We start from the raw sequence: 17856 nt of genomic DNA, 5'->3' as shown, positions 1-17856 counted from the left end.
CAAAGCGGGTTTGCAAAAAGACATAGATAAGGTCCTTGTAATGTGTGAAGACAGACGCCCCGAAGGTGTTGAAATGGGACCTTGGGCATACGTTGTTTTGTTGTTTTTCGTGAGACGCTTGCCGCAACAAACAACAAAGGTGCAGTGAGAGTTCCCAGTTGACAGGTAAGTGGAGGACCAATAGCAAAGACAAATGAACCGCACCCCATGAACAAAAGGGCGGATCACACGTGCTAAGCGAAGCTACGGCTCCCTCCAAGCAAGCTGCTCGCACGTGCCACGGAAAGCGAAATTACCATCAACCAAAGTATTATTTCCAACGTGACGGAGAGAAAATCGAGGGCGTGTCCGGGCGTGATGTTTACGCGCAGCGCCGAAAGTGTAACGAGCTCAAGCCCGATCCCGCCTGCATTCCGCGATTTCGAACTCCTTCACCTCTGAGTTATCGCCCAAGTTGTCTATAGTTGTCACGGGTGAATCACGCGATTGACAGGAATCTCCTAGTTACTGAGTCATAAATTTGCTTCGGCTAAAGAGTCAGTTTCTTTCGCAACCTAAAGCGCAAACGAAAACCAAAGAGCCGTATTGTGGAAGCTATCTGCTTTGACGTTAGAGGTGACGGCGCTCCGAACGTTCCCGTGAACTTTCGCTATTGTGCCCGTTGTCCCTTCCTCCTCATCGCCTCCTCTCCCCTGCGCGGCAGCTTCAGCCCACGTGACGGTAGCGCTCGGAGCGAGCGCGCGGCGCGCGCCCGACGGTCGGCGATCAGTGCTCGCCGAGCCGCGGTGCGCCGTGAGATCCTCTCGTGTGTGCGCCTCAAGCGCTCCGCCGACCTCGCCTTCCGCTAACAACACAGGGCGCGGCGTGGAAAAGGAGAGCGACTTTCGGGAACGAATCAACCGCAGCTCCGACACTTGTTTCCTCTCTCACATACTCCATCTCCCTCTCTCTCTTGGCGGGTAATTCGTCAACGTTGCGTTTGAGTGGACGGATAACACGCCGACGCTTGGTTACACGAACCTAACTGTGAACGGTCTGAAGTCAACCGGCCCAAGTTACACGGAAACTTTCTCCGCTACCCGGAACCACAACTGAGAGTTGGCATCAAGGACTTTTTCATTTTCGTTCACCCTTGGGGGCGAAGAAACAGCGTCGCACGAGGCTATACGTTGCACATTGTCAAATCAGCTGTGTTGAATCGTTGGCTTGCTGCTCGGATCGCTGCTCTTTAGTTTGTGCGCTTTCGGAAGTCTACGTGTACTGTCACGCCTCGAACCAGCGACAACTTTAGCAAGTTATTTATTTTACTATTTTGCAACTGCCTGCTGTATTTTTGTTCGTATTTTTATTTTCGCTAGGTATTTCTTCATCATACTTTTTTTTTTTTTTTTTGAGGAGCGGAATCGAGTGATTCCCCGAACAGTTCAACGACGTCTTGTCAGCCCCGCTTGGCTATTTGGAGTGTCTTCACTTGCTTCAACCCAGGGAACAAAAAGTTCACGTCACAATTTGCCGTGCGAACCTCCTCGATAACGTGCGCTGTTTCAAGTCGACAGCGAGTGACAAAAACGTGAGCAGTGTTTCCGAACTATCACCTCGTCGTCGAGCTCCGCCCTCTTCTGTTGTTGCTTCCTGTTGTGAGTTCGAAACCCCGTTCGCCTCTACATCGGTGCCCGTGCGACGGCGATCATGTGCTTCGAGCGACTTTCAACGAGCTTCTTCCCACCGCTTGCCTCGGCGTCGCGGCGACGAGTTCAGCGTTCCGCCCTGCTGGCGCCTGCGCTCCCAGCGTGAACACCGTACCACTTCGTGCTTCTTTGTTCTGTGTTGTGCTCGCGGCGGGATCATCTGCCCCTCCTAGACGTCGACAAAGGCCTCCAAACGGATTCTTCGTCGGCACCCGTGTAGCGCGAGGTGGGTCTTTAACCTGACAACTTACAGATCTTACACAGCTGTATTTATAACCTTAAATAAATGCTGTAAGTGTATAACCTCCTAATCTTGCAGCGTGCAGCTGACAATGGCGGGATATTTTTGGAACTCGACCGAGAAAGGTGCCTCGTCAGTATATAAAGAAACGCTGCAAGTAAACGCAAGGTCCCTTCCGGGGAAGGTTAACTATTTTTTACGCTTTAGAAACAAACGCTACAACACTCTTTCTTTTGGTCCTTGGCAATCACGGGGTGGTTGCTTATACGAGAGTTGAGGTTGAAGCAAGGTTTAATTTATTAACGTTTAGTTGTGTCTATATGCGCGCGAGAAAACTAATCCGAGACGCCCGAAATTCAAATCTGCTAAAAAAGTTTTTTTATCATACTGGGATATCGTGGTGCATATGTGGTCTAGGTCAAGTTTGAGGAGCAAATCATGCATATATTCATCTTTTTGCCTCTTTACATTTTTTTTGTCGCAAAACCTGTCATGCAACAAACACGTAAAAATATCTTACAGTTGCCTTCAAGAGGATAAAAGGGGAATGCAATAGTTTTTTTTCGCTTGTTGCCAGTTTAAAATCACGCCAGAAAAGTTTTGAAGACGTTTATCGCCGCTTCAACAAGGCTATATTTCTCCTGAATGCAAACCGTCGTAGCGGGCATTAGGAGAGTTTAAACAAAGCGTTTAGTGGAACTTGCGCAGGGAAATAACCAGCCAACCTTGAACATGTAGCCATGGGTGATGCTACCATTGCTGTCAAAAGGCGCAGTGACACCCCCTCACCCCCCCCCCCCCCCCCCAAACACACACCCCTTCACAGTACTTAGTATACCAGGAACCTTCCGCGCAGCTAAGAAAAAAATCACCCGTAAAAAAATGGTACAGAGGGCAGCAAAATGCGCTGCCTACAACTGTTCAAGTCGCTGTCGACTACCATGACCTGCGTTCTCTATCCTTGTTTCGGTTTAAATAAACTCGCAGATGCTCGCGCACGTCACGCTTTTGCTTAATTCGTTGTAACCTTTTGGTTGAGACGACAGTGATCTCAAAAGCTTGACGGATGATCGAAGATGAGGGCGGAAAAAATAAAACCGGGAAAAATTTTTTGCTCGCGTTAAAACGTCACCTACAGCGTTTCGCTCCTCAGTCTGCTTGTGTTTAGCTGCCTTTAGCCCCGAGGTCTCTCGCAACCATTTACAGTTCAGGTCTGTTCCTCACGTGTTCCAGTGCACGCGTCGTGTTTTAGCGAAACCAGGTGTGATGACTGGCCAACTAAATCATTATGCTGCTAAATGTGAGCATGGGAATGTTGCACAAACATACTGCACGGGATTTTCGCTGGTTACTAAACGCACGTAAGTGTTAAGGACACGCCAGCTTAGTTTTCGTCTCCGGCGCCCCATGAAGGGACAGGCTTGTCGCAGCGCGCTGCTTTCGATAGTACCTATGTACTTACACGTTTCATTCGGCAGGGAAACCTTGTTAAAAAACATGGCTCCATAATCTGTCATGCGAGTGAGACGGTGAAATACTGGGATCGAAGGCGAGTTTCTAATGCGCAAGCCTGATGTTCCACGTACCAAGTAGAAAACAAATAACGCCTCTTTATAGCGGCGGATGGTAATAAAGACCTGCGCGCCGCCATTTAGCTAAAAAAAAGACGTAGTGACGGAGATAGAACGCCAGGACGAGCGGCGACATACAAGTGCCTTAACCGTTGCTCCACGACCACGCCACGCTGACCACGGTTTTCGAGGTGCTTCGAAAATGAGGGGTTCCGGGAGGAGGAAAATGTGCTCGGGGTACTCTGCTGCTGCATAGGGTGCGTGCCATGCTGCTTGCGTGAAGCTATCATAGTAGTTATTCGTAGCTTCCCAGAGTACGCAGTTCTAATTGGTCTGCGTTCCGGTAACCAATGCAGATGAAGAAAGGACAGCGCAAAGGGAGGCGCTAGCAGTAAAGACGCCTTTGATAAATATGGGAAGGAGAAGTCATGCTATTTCCGCATTTAATTGACGTAAGCAGACTCCGGGCTCGAGGGATTTGTTAATGGCCCATTGCTCAGAAACGTCACCTGCCGGCCTCTACAGCAGCGAAACCGCACATAAAAAGTGCCTACAGCGCGAAAGCATTTCATCTAAGCAGAATATTAAAAATATATATATATATTACCATCCCTTCCCAAAGAAAGTCCGGAGAAGCGCGAAACTAAAAGTGCGCCCCACCTTCGCTGAATGTGCGTGCAATGTATCGTCAAAGCTTCAAAGCCCCAAATCGAAAACAGAGAACGAACCCATGCGACGAGTTTTCGCGGCGAATCTACGAATTATCGAAATGTATACCGGCCCGTGGTTTATGAGATAATAGTATACTACTATTGTGCTCTATCTTTGTGATTGGTGCGTGTATTGTCTGATCTAGAGCCGTTCATTTCTCGGGATTTTCAAGCAACCGTTTTAACACAATGGAAGCCCGGTTTCACGCATGCGCGATGGGTCCAGGGTTCTTATCACAGCTTTCCAGAGCTTACCCAACGCCGCCTGTATAAACATTGCCTAACGCGTCACCCGCTTTCCAATGGGAACAGTAGGGACGCTTAGTTCGGGCACTCATCCGCAATGTGGCGCACGCCGGCGGACGACTCGCCTTACGTCACTGCTCACGAGTCGCGAACGCTTCACCCACTTCTAAGACGTGTGTCTGTCAGTTTGCATGTTAGGTTTCAAGAGCCGTTTCGCTCACATCTTCGCCGTGACGGGGCGCTAGTTCTGGGGCGCACTGCGGATCTCATTCAACGTGTCGCTCGCTTCGTACCTGCTGCATTTTTCGCAGTATGACTGACGTAGGCGCAACTGAAATAGTGTAAGAACATATCAATTGTCGCGTAGACAAATAGAAAACATAGAAACGATATTTTCGGATGATACAGCGAGTATTTTACTGATATATTTCTCCCTGGAGGATATAGGTAAGAAAAAATTGCGTGTACATTTTCTGTTCAAGCGCTCACTTCTACCATTACTTTTCATATCACGAGCTTGTAAATTTCAGATTATAGGAAACAAAAGGTTTCTACAGTACATTTTCAATTTTAAAACTGTGAACCGATGCGGAGTGCGAACAGAGTGGACAAATCAAGGCCGAAACGCAGAGACGACATAGGGGGGATGCCCCACTCAGAAAACTTCGGGGCCCGTGATCCCAGTACATAAGCGCGCACAACCGGCATCAGCCCGCGGCACCAAAAGTGGTTATGCGTGTGCCGTGGCGCAGGTGGTTTTATGAGCGTCAGACCAGGACAGACAGGCATAGCGATAAAAAAGAAGGCGAAGGAGCGCCACCTGAGGAACGCTCGACAAACTGTCAACTATTTTGCATAGTTTCCGAGAAGCGGCGCTGGCTGGCGGACATGAAAGCACGCAGGAAGGCTGCGGGGCGGGAAAGGGTAGGAGAGAGCAGCAGGAGAGTGGCTGTTTGGCCACTTCTCGCTCACGCGTTAGGCAGTGATTATACAGGCGGCGTTGGCTTACCACTGAAGAGCTTACAATCAGAGCTTACCACTAAAAAAGCTTTCGCTTTAAAAATAGGACTTGAAGGGAATCGAACCCATGACCTCCGGTATGCGAGTCGAGATCGCACCACGGCACCACTCGCCTTTTTTTCTTCTTCTTAATTCTCGATGGTAGGGCGCCCTATCGCGCTAGCTAACTGCTGCAAGTCCTAATGAATTTGCTGTTCTTTGCGAGAAAACGCCGACAACAGGTACTGCAGTTTACCCTGAAATAATGATTCTGACGGGGCCGGAAACGTAATGAGGCTCTGTATTGAGGTAACTTACAATACATGTGTTCGGTCACAACTAGAGTATGCCGCTGAAGTGTGGGATCCCCATATAAGAAGGATGTTATGCAGCTTGAAAGAGTTCAAAGAAAGGCAAAAAGATTTATTTTTGGTGGATATACCATTCTTATTGATTGGTTGTAGCGTTCAACGCGCCGACGCAACACAGGCGATGAGACGCGCCGTAGTGGAGGGCTCCGGATTAATTTTGACTACCTGGGGATCTTTAACGTGCGCCGAAACCTCGTACACATGGGTTATTTTGCCTTTCGTATCCATCAGAAAAGCAGCCGCCGTGGCCGGGAATCGAACCCGCGACCTCGTGCTCAGCAGCACAAAGCTCGCCACCCTTATTGCTGCAGAAGTACAGTGCACCCACTCTTGAGGCTCGCCGGAAAATCAATCGTCTTGAGTTTCTTCACAACTGTCTCGCAGGGAAAATTGAATTAATACTTCCTAATCGCATAAATCCTTGACTACAAGAACAACTAGACATAGCTGTGAATACTCTTTATCGCCAATTTTCGCTCAACCGACACACACAAGTGCAATTTTTTTCCCGAACAGTGTCCGAATATAATTCTTTAACCCGAAAGATTTTTGAATCTTCTGATTTTATGAAGGAACTCGAGTTTTACATTGTGGACTTCGATGGTTGAACATTGCTATGGTTTTCGTGTTCTCTTGATTATTGTTGTTGTTGATCTTCATTATATTGTATGTATCTTATGTAGCCCCCCGTGCTAGTTCCAAAATTACTGGCCTGCAATATTCTTAAATAAATATAATAAATAAATAAAAAATTACGCCCACCTCCCCTCGCGGGAACCCTGGTGGGATGCGACGCTGAGGGGGGTTCAAGCGCAAGCGGAGGGCAACCGTCGACCGAAAGGCTGCACGAGAGCGGCACAGCGGTTATATGCGCAGCGCGCCCAAAGGAGAGGAGACCGCGGAGAGAGAGAGAGAGAGAGAGTACTGCACATGCGCAGCACCGCGCGCAGCGCCGCCCACCGGCGGAGTAAGAGCGCGCTGGGCCGCACACGCTCTCACCTGGGCACGCGCCGGCGCCAGTGCGTCTGCCGCGGCTATGACGCAACACAATCCAACACAATCCACTTTAATCCAATCCAATCCAAATCCAAGCCAAGCCAATCCAAGCCAATCCAATGCCCCTCGCGAGAGAGTGTTCGCAATCGGAGAGGAGAGCGGGAGAGTGGCTGCGGGCAACAACGGACGCATGCGGACAACAACGGACGCACGCAGGAAGGACAGGGCCGCCGACAAGAGATGCTCTGAGCGTCGCATCTAATAATCCACACGTTAAGGCTGAATGCAGGCAGAATGGCATACCCACTCCATTGGATTGGCCAGTGGCGATTACTGCTGCCGTCGGAAGCTTACGGCCGTTACAGAAATTCCCACTGAGCTCTGACTTCAACACATCCACTGACAATTCTCACATGCGCACTCAGTAGGATTGGTCAGTGACTATTATAACCGCCGTCAGAGGATCCGTGCCGATTCACCTATCCCCTATTCCTCCGCGGTAGAGATACCCACTCGAAGGAGTATTAAGCAGCGTTCACTTGGACATTAATGCTGTCAAATTCCCTAATCCCAAGAAGTGCTTAGGTGTTCTCAAATTCTTTCTCGCTTCACCAATGGCAGGCACATGAAAAGCAATTTTATTCGGTAGAGGCAGGAATTTCCAAAGGATTGATAAGTAAGTTACATACCCGGTACACGCACAAACCGGTGACAGATGTTTATGAGGGATCAAAAGTTTTGATCTTCTGTACAAGTACTAGCGTTTCTGATATATCCCTGATGCGGAAGTTGAACCGAGAAAAAAAATGAAGGAAGCGTATACAGCTAACGCGTAAGACTTGAGGGTAGCAAAGCTGTACCAGAGTCCTTCAATGAATGACTCTGGCTGTACGCAACCTTCACTACCAGAACAACGGTTGAAGTCCACGATTGCAGCCTATTTGCTTCCTCTTCGCTTCCGCAACGACCTTTACTCCATCTTTGTTCTTGTAACGCCGAAGATGAAGCAAATCCACGCAGAAAAACGAAAGAACAGAACGCGCACACTTAAACTAGGCGCCTCAGGTGCGACGTGTACACTGTCACCTGTTCTGTGTCGAGCAGGTGGCGTGATTCCTCTCCCCACTGTCACAGCCAAGTGAGTAATCCGTTTAACTCCCTGTACTAACTCACGGTCGTAGCCGGGTGGGTACGATGACTTAAAGTACTCTAACTCCGTTTATCTACCAGACACAGGCTCGAATCCTGCCGGTGCCGGTTATTTCTTTTCTTCGTGCTGTTATACTGAGTATTGTGAAACGCCAGAATCAAGGAGTTGCTACCAGCTTCGCCGTTAAGAAACTAGAACTCGTCGAGTATGGGAAGAAAAAGGTGGCAACAAACAGTACATGCTACGTGTAAAGAAGTTTTTAGAAAACACAGAAACTTCTTATTGGGGAATTTACATTTCGCCCGCAGCATTCTTATTTAAACAGTGTTTGTCGCACTTTCTTTTTCTTCGTTTATTTTTATTTGGAGTTGAGTTTGAGCACTCATGGCGTAACGCACAGGAGGTGGCCAGATTTTGGAGGCGCCATTGCATGTCGTCGCCCGCGTTCATTGCTTGTCGGCGAACGCTCGACTGCTGAACGACGCCGTTTCGTCCTCTTGTGCGATATAAGGCCGCTTGGGTCGCCCCATCTCATCTACCGCAATGCGCGGCTGATTTTGTGAATGTTTTACGACCCAATCATTGCCGTCGGCGTGGCTGCAGCGCGCCACTTTAAAACGAATTTTGAGAGATTACACCATACTCTGGCAGCGAGTGCGAATGCGTGCATATTGCCGGTGCTCCGCGCACATACGGTGCGAGTTTAGCTCCTCGCGCCGCAGACAATCTGTACTCTGCGCGTGCGCAGTTACTTGCCCCGTTTGAAGCGGCTGTGAATGGGAAAGAGTGTGATTGCTCCTCCTCTCCCCAGTTGGGCTGCGGGTGCTTAGCTCCTTGAGCCACAGCCAATCTCTCTGGTGAAGGCCAGACAGATCATGCTGATTATAGTAGTTAAAATATTAAAGGAATAATAAGTAAAAATCAAGTTGCGAAACCAGTTCGTGGGTGATGGCCACGGGGAATTTGTGCATACGTTCCTCTTAGTTATGAACCTCATGAATGATGAAAAACGCGACAATATGATTGATATATGGAAATTATGATAATGTTCGAAAAATTAAAATCGAGGCGAAAGGAGCGAAAACAAAGTTTAATTCGCTAGCACGGCGATCTGCCACTCACCCACAGGGTCACCTGCCTTCGCTTCCATCTGCTAGACAGACCGCTACCACCTGCGCTATCTTGTTCACCGATATTAGCCACCTCGACACGTCAGAAGTACAGAAGTGCTTCTCCTACACGCCGTAATGCAGATTCCCAGGCACGTGCACAGTTCTGTCCTGTGTGCAAAAATAATAATAATAATAAAAAGTGCTACAGCATTTGCGGCACGGTAAGGGCCCCGTTTGCTTATTTTCCCGCGAAAACAAAATGCCAAAGCCACATGCCGTGGGTGCGTCGTTCTCGGAGCCTTTCCTTACTACTTTAAAACCGGGCCTCTAGGGTCTTCTCCTGATTGCCATGTATGGCATCATCAAAGGCCTGGTTATGACACGCTCATGACTGTTATACATATGTTAACAGCTAATATTTGCGACAGAAAATAAAATGTTCGATGCAAGGGAAGCTCGAGGGGGACTAGCGTGTACAAAGGATGGTGAGGGTGAATATTTGTTTGCGCGACGGCAAAGTAGCAACGAGCGCTTTATGGATGTATACGACTATTTTGTGTTTAAACATTCAAAGCTCGACGACTTGACTTAAACGAGCCGTAATGCGAGGCAATATTTCCCGTTTATACGGAAGCGGGATGTACGGGAATAGGCGCATCACGGACTCATCTCCCATCCAAGTCGTATTTTAGGATACCGGAGGGAAGGATCGTGATATGGGTGGCTAGAAATGATTTGCATTTAAATTTCCCGCCAAGATTCAAGAAGGGCAAGAGCAGGGAGAGGCAGAGCAGTAGCTCTTTCTGGCGTGTACCGCGAAACTTGGGAATTGCGTTCCGAGCTTTTGAGTGTGTTCTGTTTTCCAAAGATCAGCAGTTGTGCGACATTCCTGCGTCAGTTTTCCCTGGGATAAGTGGCGGCCCCGGTTTCGAATCCTAGACAAGGACGAATTTTTTCTTGTTTTTTTTTTGCTTGAATTTTTTGACGAATTTTTTCTTTCTGAGAAACTGTGAAGTTTCTCAGACATGTGCACAGTTTGTTGTTGTTGCTGTTGTTGTTGTTGTTGTTGGTTTTGAAGACGTAGGGCTGCATTTCAGGGGGATGTAAAATCTTTCCCTGTGAAGGAAGAAATATCACTGACCAGGCAACACGACCGGAGGAGGTAGAGAAAAGGTTTAGCGCATGGCGGCGTAATGACGGGAACCATTTCTGCTGCGTACTTCTTGTACGCTCAACGGATGATTGCACCGTGCGGTGGAGTATTGATGCTCTGAGTCACCGTAATAAAATATACGGCGCATGACCGTCTTTTCACCACCGTAAACACGGCCGTAACATGGGCCGGTCAGTTTTACCGGGGGTACGGTTCTGAATACCGTGGTCAACCACAGCTAATATGCAAGGGTTGCTGGTGGTAGCAGAAAATCAGGTGGTCGGTGGCTGATGATCGCAAAGTGCATAGAATGAAAGAAAGGAGTTGTATTTCACTGCATGCGTTTTCCGTTCCCTTGCAATGAAAATCAACGGCCCGGAACAAACAAGATAAAAATTGACCGAATTTTTTCGCTGGTTGAACCCAACGCTTGGCTGGAGCGGGTGTCGTGAAATGTACGGTGATTCGAAAGTACATCACTGACCACATTAGGGTCATTTTCGATTGGAATACCGCAAGTGGCAGCCACCGGTTTTCAAGTAGCTTGCGGGTGGTTAGGCGATTCCACGTACCGTGCCGATGTCCCTCCCGGAGCACGGGACATTTGAAAATATGTTTGGACATACCTGCTGAAAAGTTCAACACCGGGCTGTCAAAGTTGTTTTTTACAAGCCGAGTTGTAACCGCTCGCCTCAAAACAGCGGCAGCGGTTGCGAAACTTGAGGGCTGTGACATGCGTTGGAGTGCATGAGTACAGGACGTATACCTTTTGTGAAGCGACCCGGCAGGGACACATCTGCATTAGTACTGTAGCTGAAATGTCAAAGACCGCACTAAAATATGAAAGCTACTGACCTTCTGGCAGGCGTCTAGACCGACGGTATGCGGTCATTTTGAGAACAAAAGAGACGCTCTGTGGCTGCACGGCTGCGCAATATGACTGACTGGAAGTTCAGCAGAGTTAATATATATATATATATATATATATATATATATATATATATATATATATATATATATATATATATATATATATATATATATATATATATATAAATATATATATATATATATATATATATATATATATATATATATATATATATATATAAAAAATATATATATATATACATATATATGTATAGATATATGTATATATATATATATATATATATATATATACATATATGTATAAGAAAATGGTTGACTCACAATTAAAAACAAAAACAGTGGTTTACTGACGTTTCGACTGGAGGAGAAGACTGGTCCTCCAGTCGAGACGCCAGTAACCCACTGTTTTTTTTTTAATCCCTACTCAACTATTTTATCAAATATTTCTTCTCGCTCCTCGGGAAGTTTCTTCTACTGTTTGTATGTATATATAGTGTGTGTGTGCGCGTCCATGGCATTATGAGTTGTGGTTTGATGCACACAATGATAATAATCCTTATGCGGCCAGCCTGTATATTTCAGCGGTCTCATTGTATGTGAAAATGAGGTATCTGGTCCTTCCCACTACAGGGGGGCTCGGCTAAGCAGTTCTAGAGGGGGGGGGGTGGTTAGGGGGGGGGGGCGTGCACTGCCGGTTTTTCTCAGAAGGTGGAGCAGGAAGGGATCGATATGATCGTCGTAATTCTCCGGGGTGGGCGTGGGAGGATTATGTGTTTAATGTGATCGTGGGAATACCTCCTAGTGCATAATTATTGTACGCCTCTTCAGAGTCCATGATGACGGTGGATGCTCGGGTTTAGGAGATTTCCACAGGGTTTGCGTTTTCTTGTGCTTGTAGCGTCACAAACTTGCGTAATACGATGCTAGTGAGGACGGGTGGAGCTGCGGCTGTTACTGCAATCTTTATACCTAGAATAATCCGCTGTATGTTTACTCACACAGCGGGAACACGTACTCTTATTTTCTTTACTAGCCTTCAAGGACTTGTGCCGTAGCGATTCTTAGAGGTTGATCGTCGTGAGTGTGCATGTTATTTCGGTAAGCGGTGAAGATTAGTATTCTCCTAGCTTCTGGAACCACCGTTGGTGTATTCCGTCTACCTGAGACGGTGGAGGCTGCGAGAGTCCAAGGCGGATCAACCAGTGCTCATGAGGCCCGGTCCAACTCGCTGGCCGTGAGGTGGGTTACGACGATTTCTTGTATCGGGTTCTGTACTCCATATTTTTCTAGCGCGACACGACCCGCCTTTTCCGTATTTTGTGAAAAAGATAGCCAAAACTTGTTTCTGTGCTTTTGTATTGGGAGGGTTGAGTTTTTGTTCGTCGGCACCTTGAAGGATGAGGGCGGTTACCAAGGCGAAACGTGAGATGGTAAACGCTTGGTCAAGTCATATTGTGCCTTCTTCTTTCATGTCGCGCTGTATTATTTATATCATTTTCCCTATTGGAACTGGGCATGAAAGGAGTCTTTGAAGTGAAGCAGACGGCTGTTTTTTGCACTTTCCTCGATAAGCTATGCCGAAGATTTCAATGTGCTTAGTAGGCTGTATGCGTACGTCGTTCAGCATGATGTAAACTGGCTGGATCACGACTGCATTTCTCCACCAGCAGTTGTCTGGATTTTTGCAGAGTGCAGGAGAGTCCGCGTGCTTCCGCGTAAGTGCCTGCGATATCAGCAACCTATTGTAATTTTTTTTGTATTGCAACATCCTACCTGTTGGTTACGCAAATTATGATATCGTAGGCATTCAGGCTGTCTTTGGTGCCTGGGGTGCTTCCAAGTTTTTTAGCGAGATTCATCATTACAACGGGGAAAAGTAGCAGACATAATACCGCTCCTTGCGGTATACCCCTGATTCCGCATTTGTGGGTGTCGGAGTCCAGGTCACCTACCTTGAGGACCCCTTGTCAGCTTGTCACACATGTCCGAACGTTTCAGGCATGTGCCCCGATTGTCAACGTTGCCTTCGATCAGCGCTTAGTGCGCCGTATGCAAAACTGGGGCTGCCTCCATGCACTTCTTCAAATTTATTGTACCCCCAATATTACCCATCAAGTCATGAAAAAACGTTCCGTGCTCCTAAACATTTTAAAGGACACAGGACTCGCGTACCGGCTATGATGCTGCCAGTGCTCTCCATGCTGCGCGGTTTCTCCCTTTCTATCTCTTTTTCTGTCTATCCTCTTTTGTGTGTGTTCTCCTCCTAAACTCCGTCTTGATTGAGGTGCCCTCGACCCGAGAGGCAGTTATCGGCTGAGTCGACTTTGGTTTCTCTTTTAATAAAGCAACTCTGTCTCTCTCTCTCTTTCCTTCAGTTATGATGTTTGGCGTGTTTGGCAGCTATTTATCAAAACTAAAAAGGCAAACGTGAAAAAGCACCCCGCTGGAGAACTCATCTCTGGGGCACACATTATCAAGTACGTTGTCTCGTTACAGTACGTATTCAATCAACCAAGCATACATAATAAGGAACTTCGATAGATTTCTCGCAGAAGATGAGCGTCAAGTTGTGCGGTTTGACGAACATAACCAAAGGCAAGAATTTGGAGAACTTAAATACCTAGTCAATTTCAGGAGAGGTAAATGCGGAGGCGTGTAGCAAACCATTATGGCTTTGTAGTGGCGCATCATCATCACCTGATTGCGGCGCCACTATCCTCATCATGAGCGGTTTCCTACCACCATCATCAGTGGTCATGGTACTGGCGCGTCAGCAGTGCCACGATAGAAGAGATAGAACCGGCCGCTTGTGCACGCCGCTGTCCAGTGCCGGCCGGGCCTTACGCACACTCAATAAATGTAGGAGGCCACAGCTCACCGAGACACGGTTCTTTCTCTACAGCTTAAAGCTGGTGTTCTTGTACTTGATAGATTACAGCTTCAAACATTAGCTAGACACGTCTACTTCAGAATGGAAAACAAGGCGGACGATTTCGTTTGCACATCTGATAAGGCAATAGATAAGCTGCTTTGTATGCATAAATTAATATACCCTGATAACCAATGCACCGGATTTTCTGCCGAAAGATCGTTTACTGCGCCAATATTTGTAAAGGAGGAGAGACGTACAGCGGATTTCAAGAGATTATTGAAAGTTATGTGATAGAAAACACTGCGATCAAGGCAATATACTCATTTGATCCCTTTTGTAACTAAATGTTTAATCACTGCTGGAGTGAACCGCAGTGCTCGGGATAGGATATGCATTACGTCAATGAGTGACGAACAGCTGTATGTCCCCTTATCTAAACGATCCAGATAAGAGAACATGCTTGAAGCAAATATTAAACGTATGATATCGCGCCCTAATTGGGCCCGGTCTAAAGCTATCTTTATATCTTTGTCAGTTAACTTGTGTGTCGGCTGTTTCCATTCAAGATTAACCGCTTTAGCTGATATGACATTGCGCATGTTGTTGTGAAAGGGCTATAAATTTCAGCCACAAAAAGGTAAAAGAAATGAGGAAAAAATGCCTTCACCAATAGTGTGAAATGCAATAAAAGGGAGAGAGAAAGCCACCACTGTTGCCCATAGCACGCTGACAAGTCCACCAAAGGTTTAGTGATCGTGTTGATCCAACCCCGGGATGCTGAAAGCAAAATGCTGCTTGTATAGAACACAGACGGGAAATACGAGACGTGCACGATGACGAGAGAGGCGATCGAAGCAGCACGGTGTTGTTCACGTATCATATTTATTGTCCACTGCACATTTTTAACGTTCGCATATGCCCGCACGAAGTGTCCATGCTTTAATTAAAGACACCATAAAATCAAAATACAAGTTGGGTTCACTCCAAATATTTCAGCAGTCATAATAACGATGGTGACAACCACTGATGCAGACTTCAAGACAAAGAGTTTGTCAAGATAATATGAAAAACAGATTAACCAGTGGTTATTCACTTCCTCGGTACACCACCAGTGGTACACTTCCTCGCACTGCTCCTGTGACGCAACAGGGACGAGTTAGGGCAAACGGCAACCGCGCGAAAAAGCTACCTGCAATAAGCATGATCATGTTCGATTGTAGTCGTGCTCTGGTTTCGTTTGATTGATTCTAGGGTTTAACGCGACGACGCAACGCAGGCGATGAGGCGCGCCGTAGTGGAGGGCTACGGATTAATTTTGACCACCTGGGAATCTTTAACGTGCGCCGAAATCTCGTACACGCAGGCGTTTTCGCTTTTCGCCTCCATCAGAAAAGCGGCCACCGCGGCCGGGAATCGAACCCGTGTCCTCGTGCTAAGCAGCGCAATGCCTTAGCCACTCTGGTTTCATTTGCTAGCCGTGCTTGAATATTAGCATGAAAGTTAACACGCTGGTTACTCTGTTTTAGTGCTCCCCAAATACCGCCACTGCCGTTGTTTGGCTGTTGGCAATTACAATGTTTTTGAATATTTCGGATTGGTTTAGGTGAAAGCAGTCGTTTTAGGTAAAAACAGAGTCCTTCGGGGCCGGAATGCAGTCGCGCTAGTTATCACATCTTTGCTATTTCATATAAAGAAAGTACGCATGTTGCCTTAATCGTCTCTTTAAGTGGCCATCACCGATCCTTTCGATTAGTATAGCATCGGGTTAGCTCAATCAGCCAAAACAGCATTGTAAGCAGCTAGCAATACTGCGCCCTTTACTAACGGTTGATCGCTTATAACACCATTGACTCTTCCTTGTAATAATCACCGTGGCACCGTTTATGTTCCCTACAATCCTGCCATTGCAAAATCCGACATGAAAGGCTGCCTTCGTTGCAAAGTTATGTATGCTGCCGTTTTCAGCACCCCGATTCCCACGGTAGTGTAATTGCGGTCTTTACGGTGTTGCTATTTTTTGTGCGGTTGCACGAGGATAAGAGCCACGTTTGCACACGAGTCAAGCATCACCTCTCATTATTCGTAATATTGTGCCCCGATTAAAATATCCGCTCACTCTCAGCGGAAACAACTGAATCTTACCTCTAAAAATCACAGGCGAAATTCAATCCGTCCAGTTCAAAATTGGCTTCGATCTTCTGGCAAAAGTTCGTTTAACACGAGGCACGTGTATTCTGAGTTAATAAGAGCCGCCGAAAAACAAGTGCTGAGAGTCATGGCCTTCTGCGAAGTAAGCGTGCACGCAATGGGCATGTTACAAATCTCCGTGCTGCTAGTCTCTGTCGTCTACGCTGTAATAGAGGCATAACGTTAGCCTCTGAATAGACCTCGCCTTGCTTTTGTAGGGCAAACAAGGACACGGGTAGTGAAATTATCGGGGAAACCATTTTTTTCGCTCATATAAGAAGTAACATAAAGCTAGGGAGGGGCCGGTAACGGAGACCCTGCATACAGCTCTATTCGCAGTGACCTTGGCCTCCGCGCGGCACACACCCTTGCATTAGGCATGACTGAAGAGCAAAGCAATAAAATAAGCTTGCTGGTGAGGATTGGTTCTGGTTGTAAGAAAGAGACTAAAACCTAACAGAGTTGTTGCGTGCCCCGCCAAAATGTCTACAAGTCACGACGTTCTTTCTCTTTTCGCTCCGGCCCAGTGCCGTGGGATGTCATTATCAACCCTGCGCCGTCTATTTCGGGCGGAAACGTCGTTGTTGATAAGGAGAAAACTAGAGCACCGTCCAAGGCTTCCGGCAAACCACTTTCGGGCCCCACACTTTGTTAACCACTGGCTTGACAGCCCCGCTTTTTGTCGCCGTTTTTCGCGCTTGAAGAGAGTCAGTTTGCCGCTGCCCTTATTTCAACGCCCAGAATGTAGACCTGGGCCACTCCGCGGCAAAATTATATGATAACCGTTTTTTCGCGGAGTCCGCAGTAGAAGCGAGTAGTAGGTACTCTGTGGTTGGTGCCGTCTTCCCTTCGTGGGCGTGTTTATCAATACCTGGCAGGTCCGATTGCGTTGTCGTTGTCTTTTCGATTGTTGGTGTCCTCCGTTTGTCAGTGGCAAATAATAAACGAGTAGCCACAACATGAGCAATGTTCGGAAATAGGATGCTAGCCTGCCCACAAAAACAAAAAAAGAAATGTCGCTGAAAATGTTGAAAACATAAATAACTCCCGGTCACTTTTACTGCTTTTGTTGGCTGTAATAGTGCGCAAGGAGCGTACCGGAAGCATAATAATTGGTGCATGGCGCTACAGTACAAGGCATTGACAATTGTAGTGCCCCGAAAATCAATCAATACGTTTGGGCTCCTTTACAACTGAAACTTCTATTACCTACCACCAGCTTTAGTGAGCTGAAGCAAATTTACTTGATTTGCTAATCAACGTAAAAATTATGTGTGACATTTTATTGCTGTTTTTTGTGTATAAAAAACCTTCTCAAGGTCGGACCCACGCTGCCCGGAACGGGGTGAACAAGAGCGTCTTCCACTGCCAGTTGTCACTCATGTGCGCCCCGAGAGGGAATAGAAGATTCTAGTTTTTTTTTAAAGACGATAGTCTTTGTTGGGCTACTTACACGCAGAAATTTTGTTCTGTCCGTGTGTCTGTCTGTGACACGATTCAGCCACCCGGCCAAATCGAAACAGAAACTGCGAAATAGTCTTATACCCAAGCCAAATCTAAACATCGGAGTCTGGTGTCAATATTCATACTTGTCAGCATTACTGAACAAAAACAAGACATTGCGCAAATATAAGGTAGAAAATCAATACGTGAGTGATATTTGCAGTGT

At 47.0% G+C, this 17856-nt stretch overlaps 1 protein-coding gene across 4 annotated transcripts in view; it reads left to right on the top strand.

Annotated features, from left to right (window-relative positions):
* The first annotated feature begins 761 nt into the window (after positions 1-761).
* LOC144175026 (dopamine receptor 1-like) overlaps positions 762-17856 on the top strand; it is a 545209-nt gene continuing 528114 nt past the window's right edge. For all 4 annotated transcript variants that reach the window (XM_077704046.1, XM_077704048.1, XM_077704044.1 and 1 more), the window contains exon 1: positions 762-1914. The gene's annotated coding sequence lies outside the window, so the exon portion shown is untranslated. The remainder of the gene's footprint in view (positions 1915-17856) is intronic.

This window comes from Haemaphysalis longicornis, unplaced genomic scaffold (genome assembly GCF_048455015.1).
Source record: "Haemaphysalis longicornis isolate Haplotype H1 unplaced genomic scaffold, Haemaphysalis longicornis Haplotype H1 scaffold_3, whole genome shotgun sequence".
In the NCBI taxonomy this organism is placed as follows: Eukaryota; Metazoa; Arthropoda; class Arachnida; order Ixodida; family Ixodidae; genus Haemaphysalis; species Haemaphysalis longicornis.
This window is presented reverse-complemented; position numbering and strand designations above follow the sequence as displayed.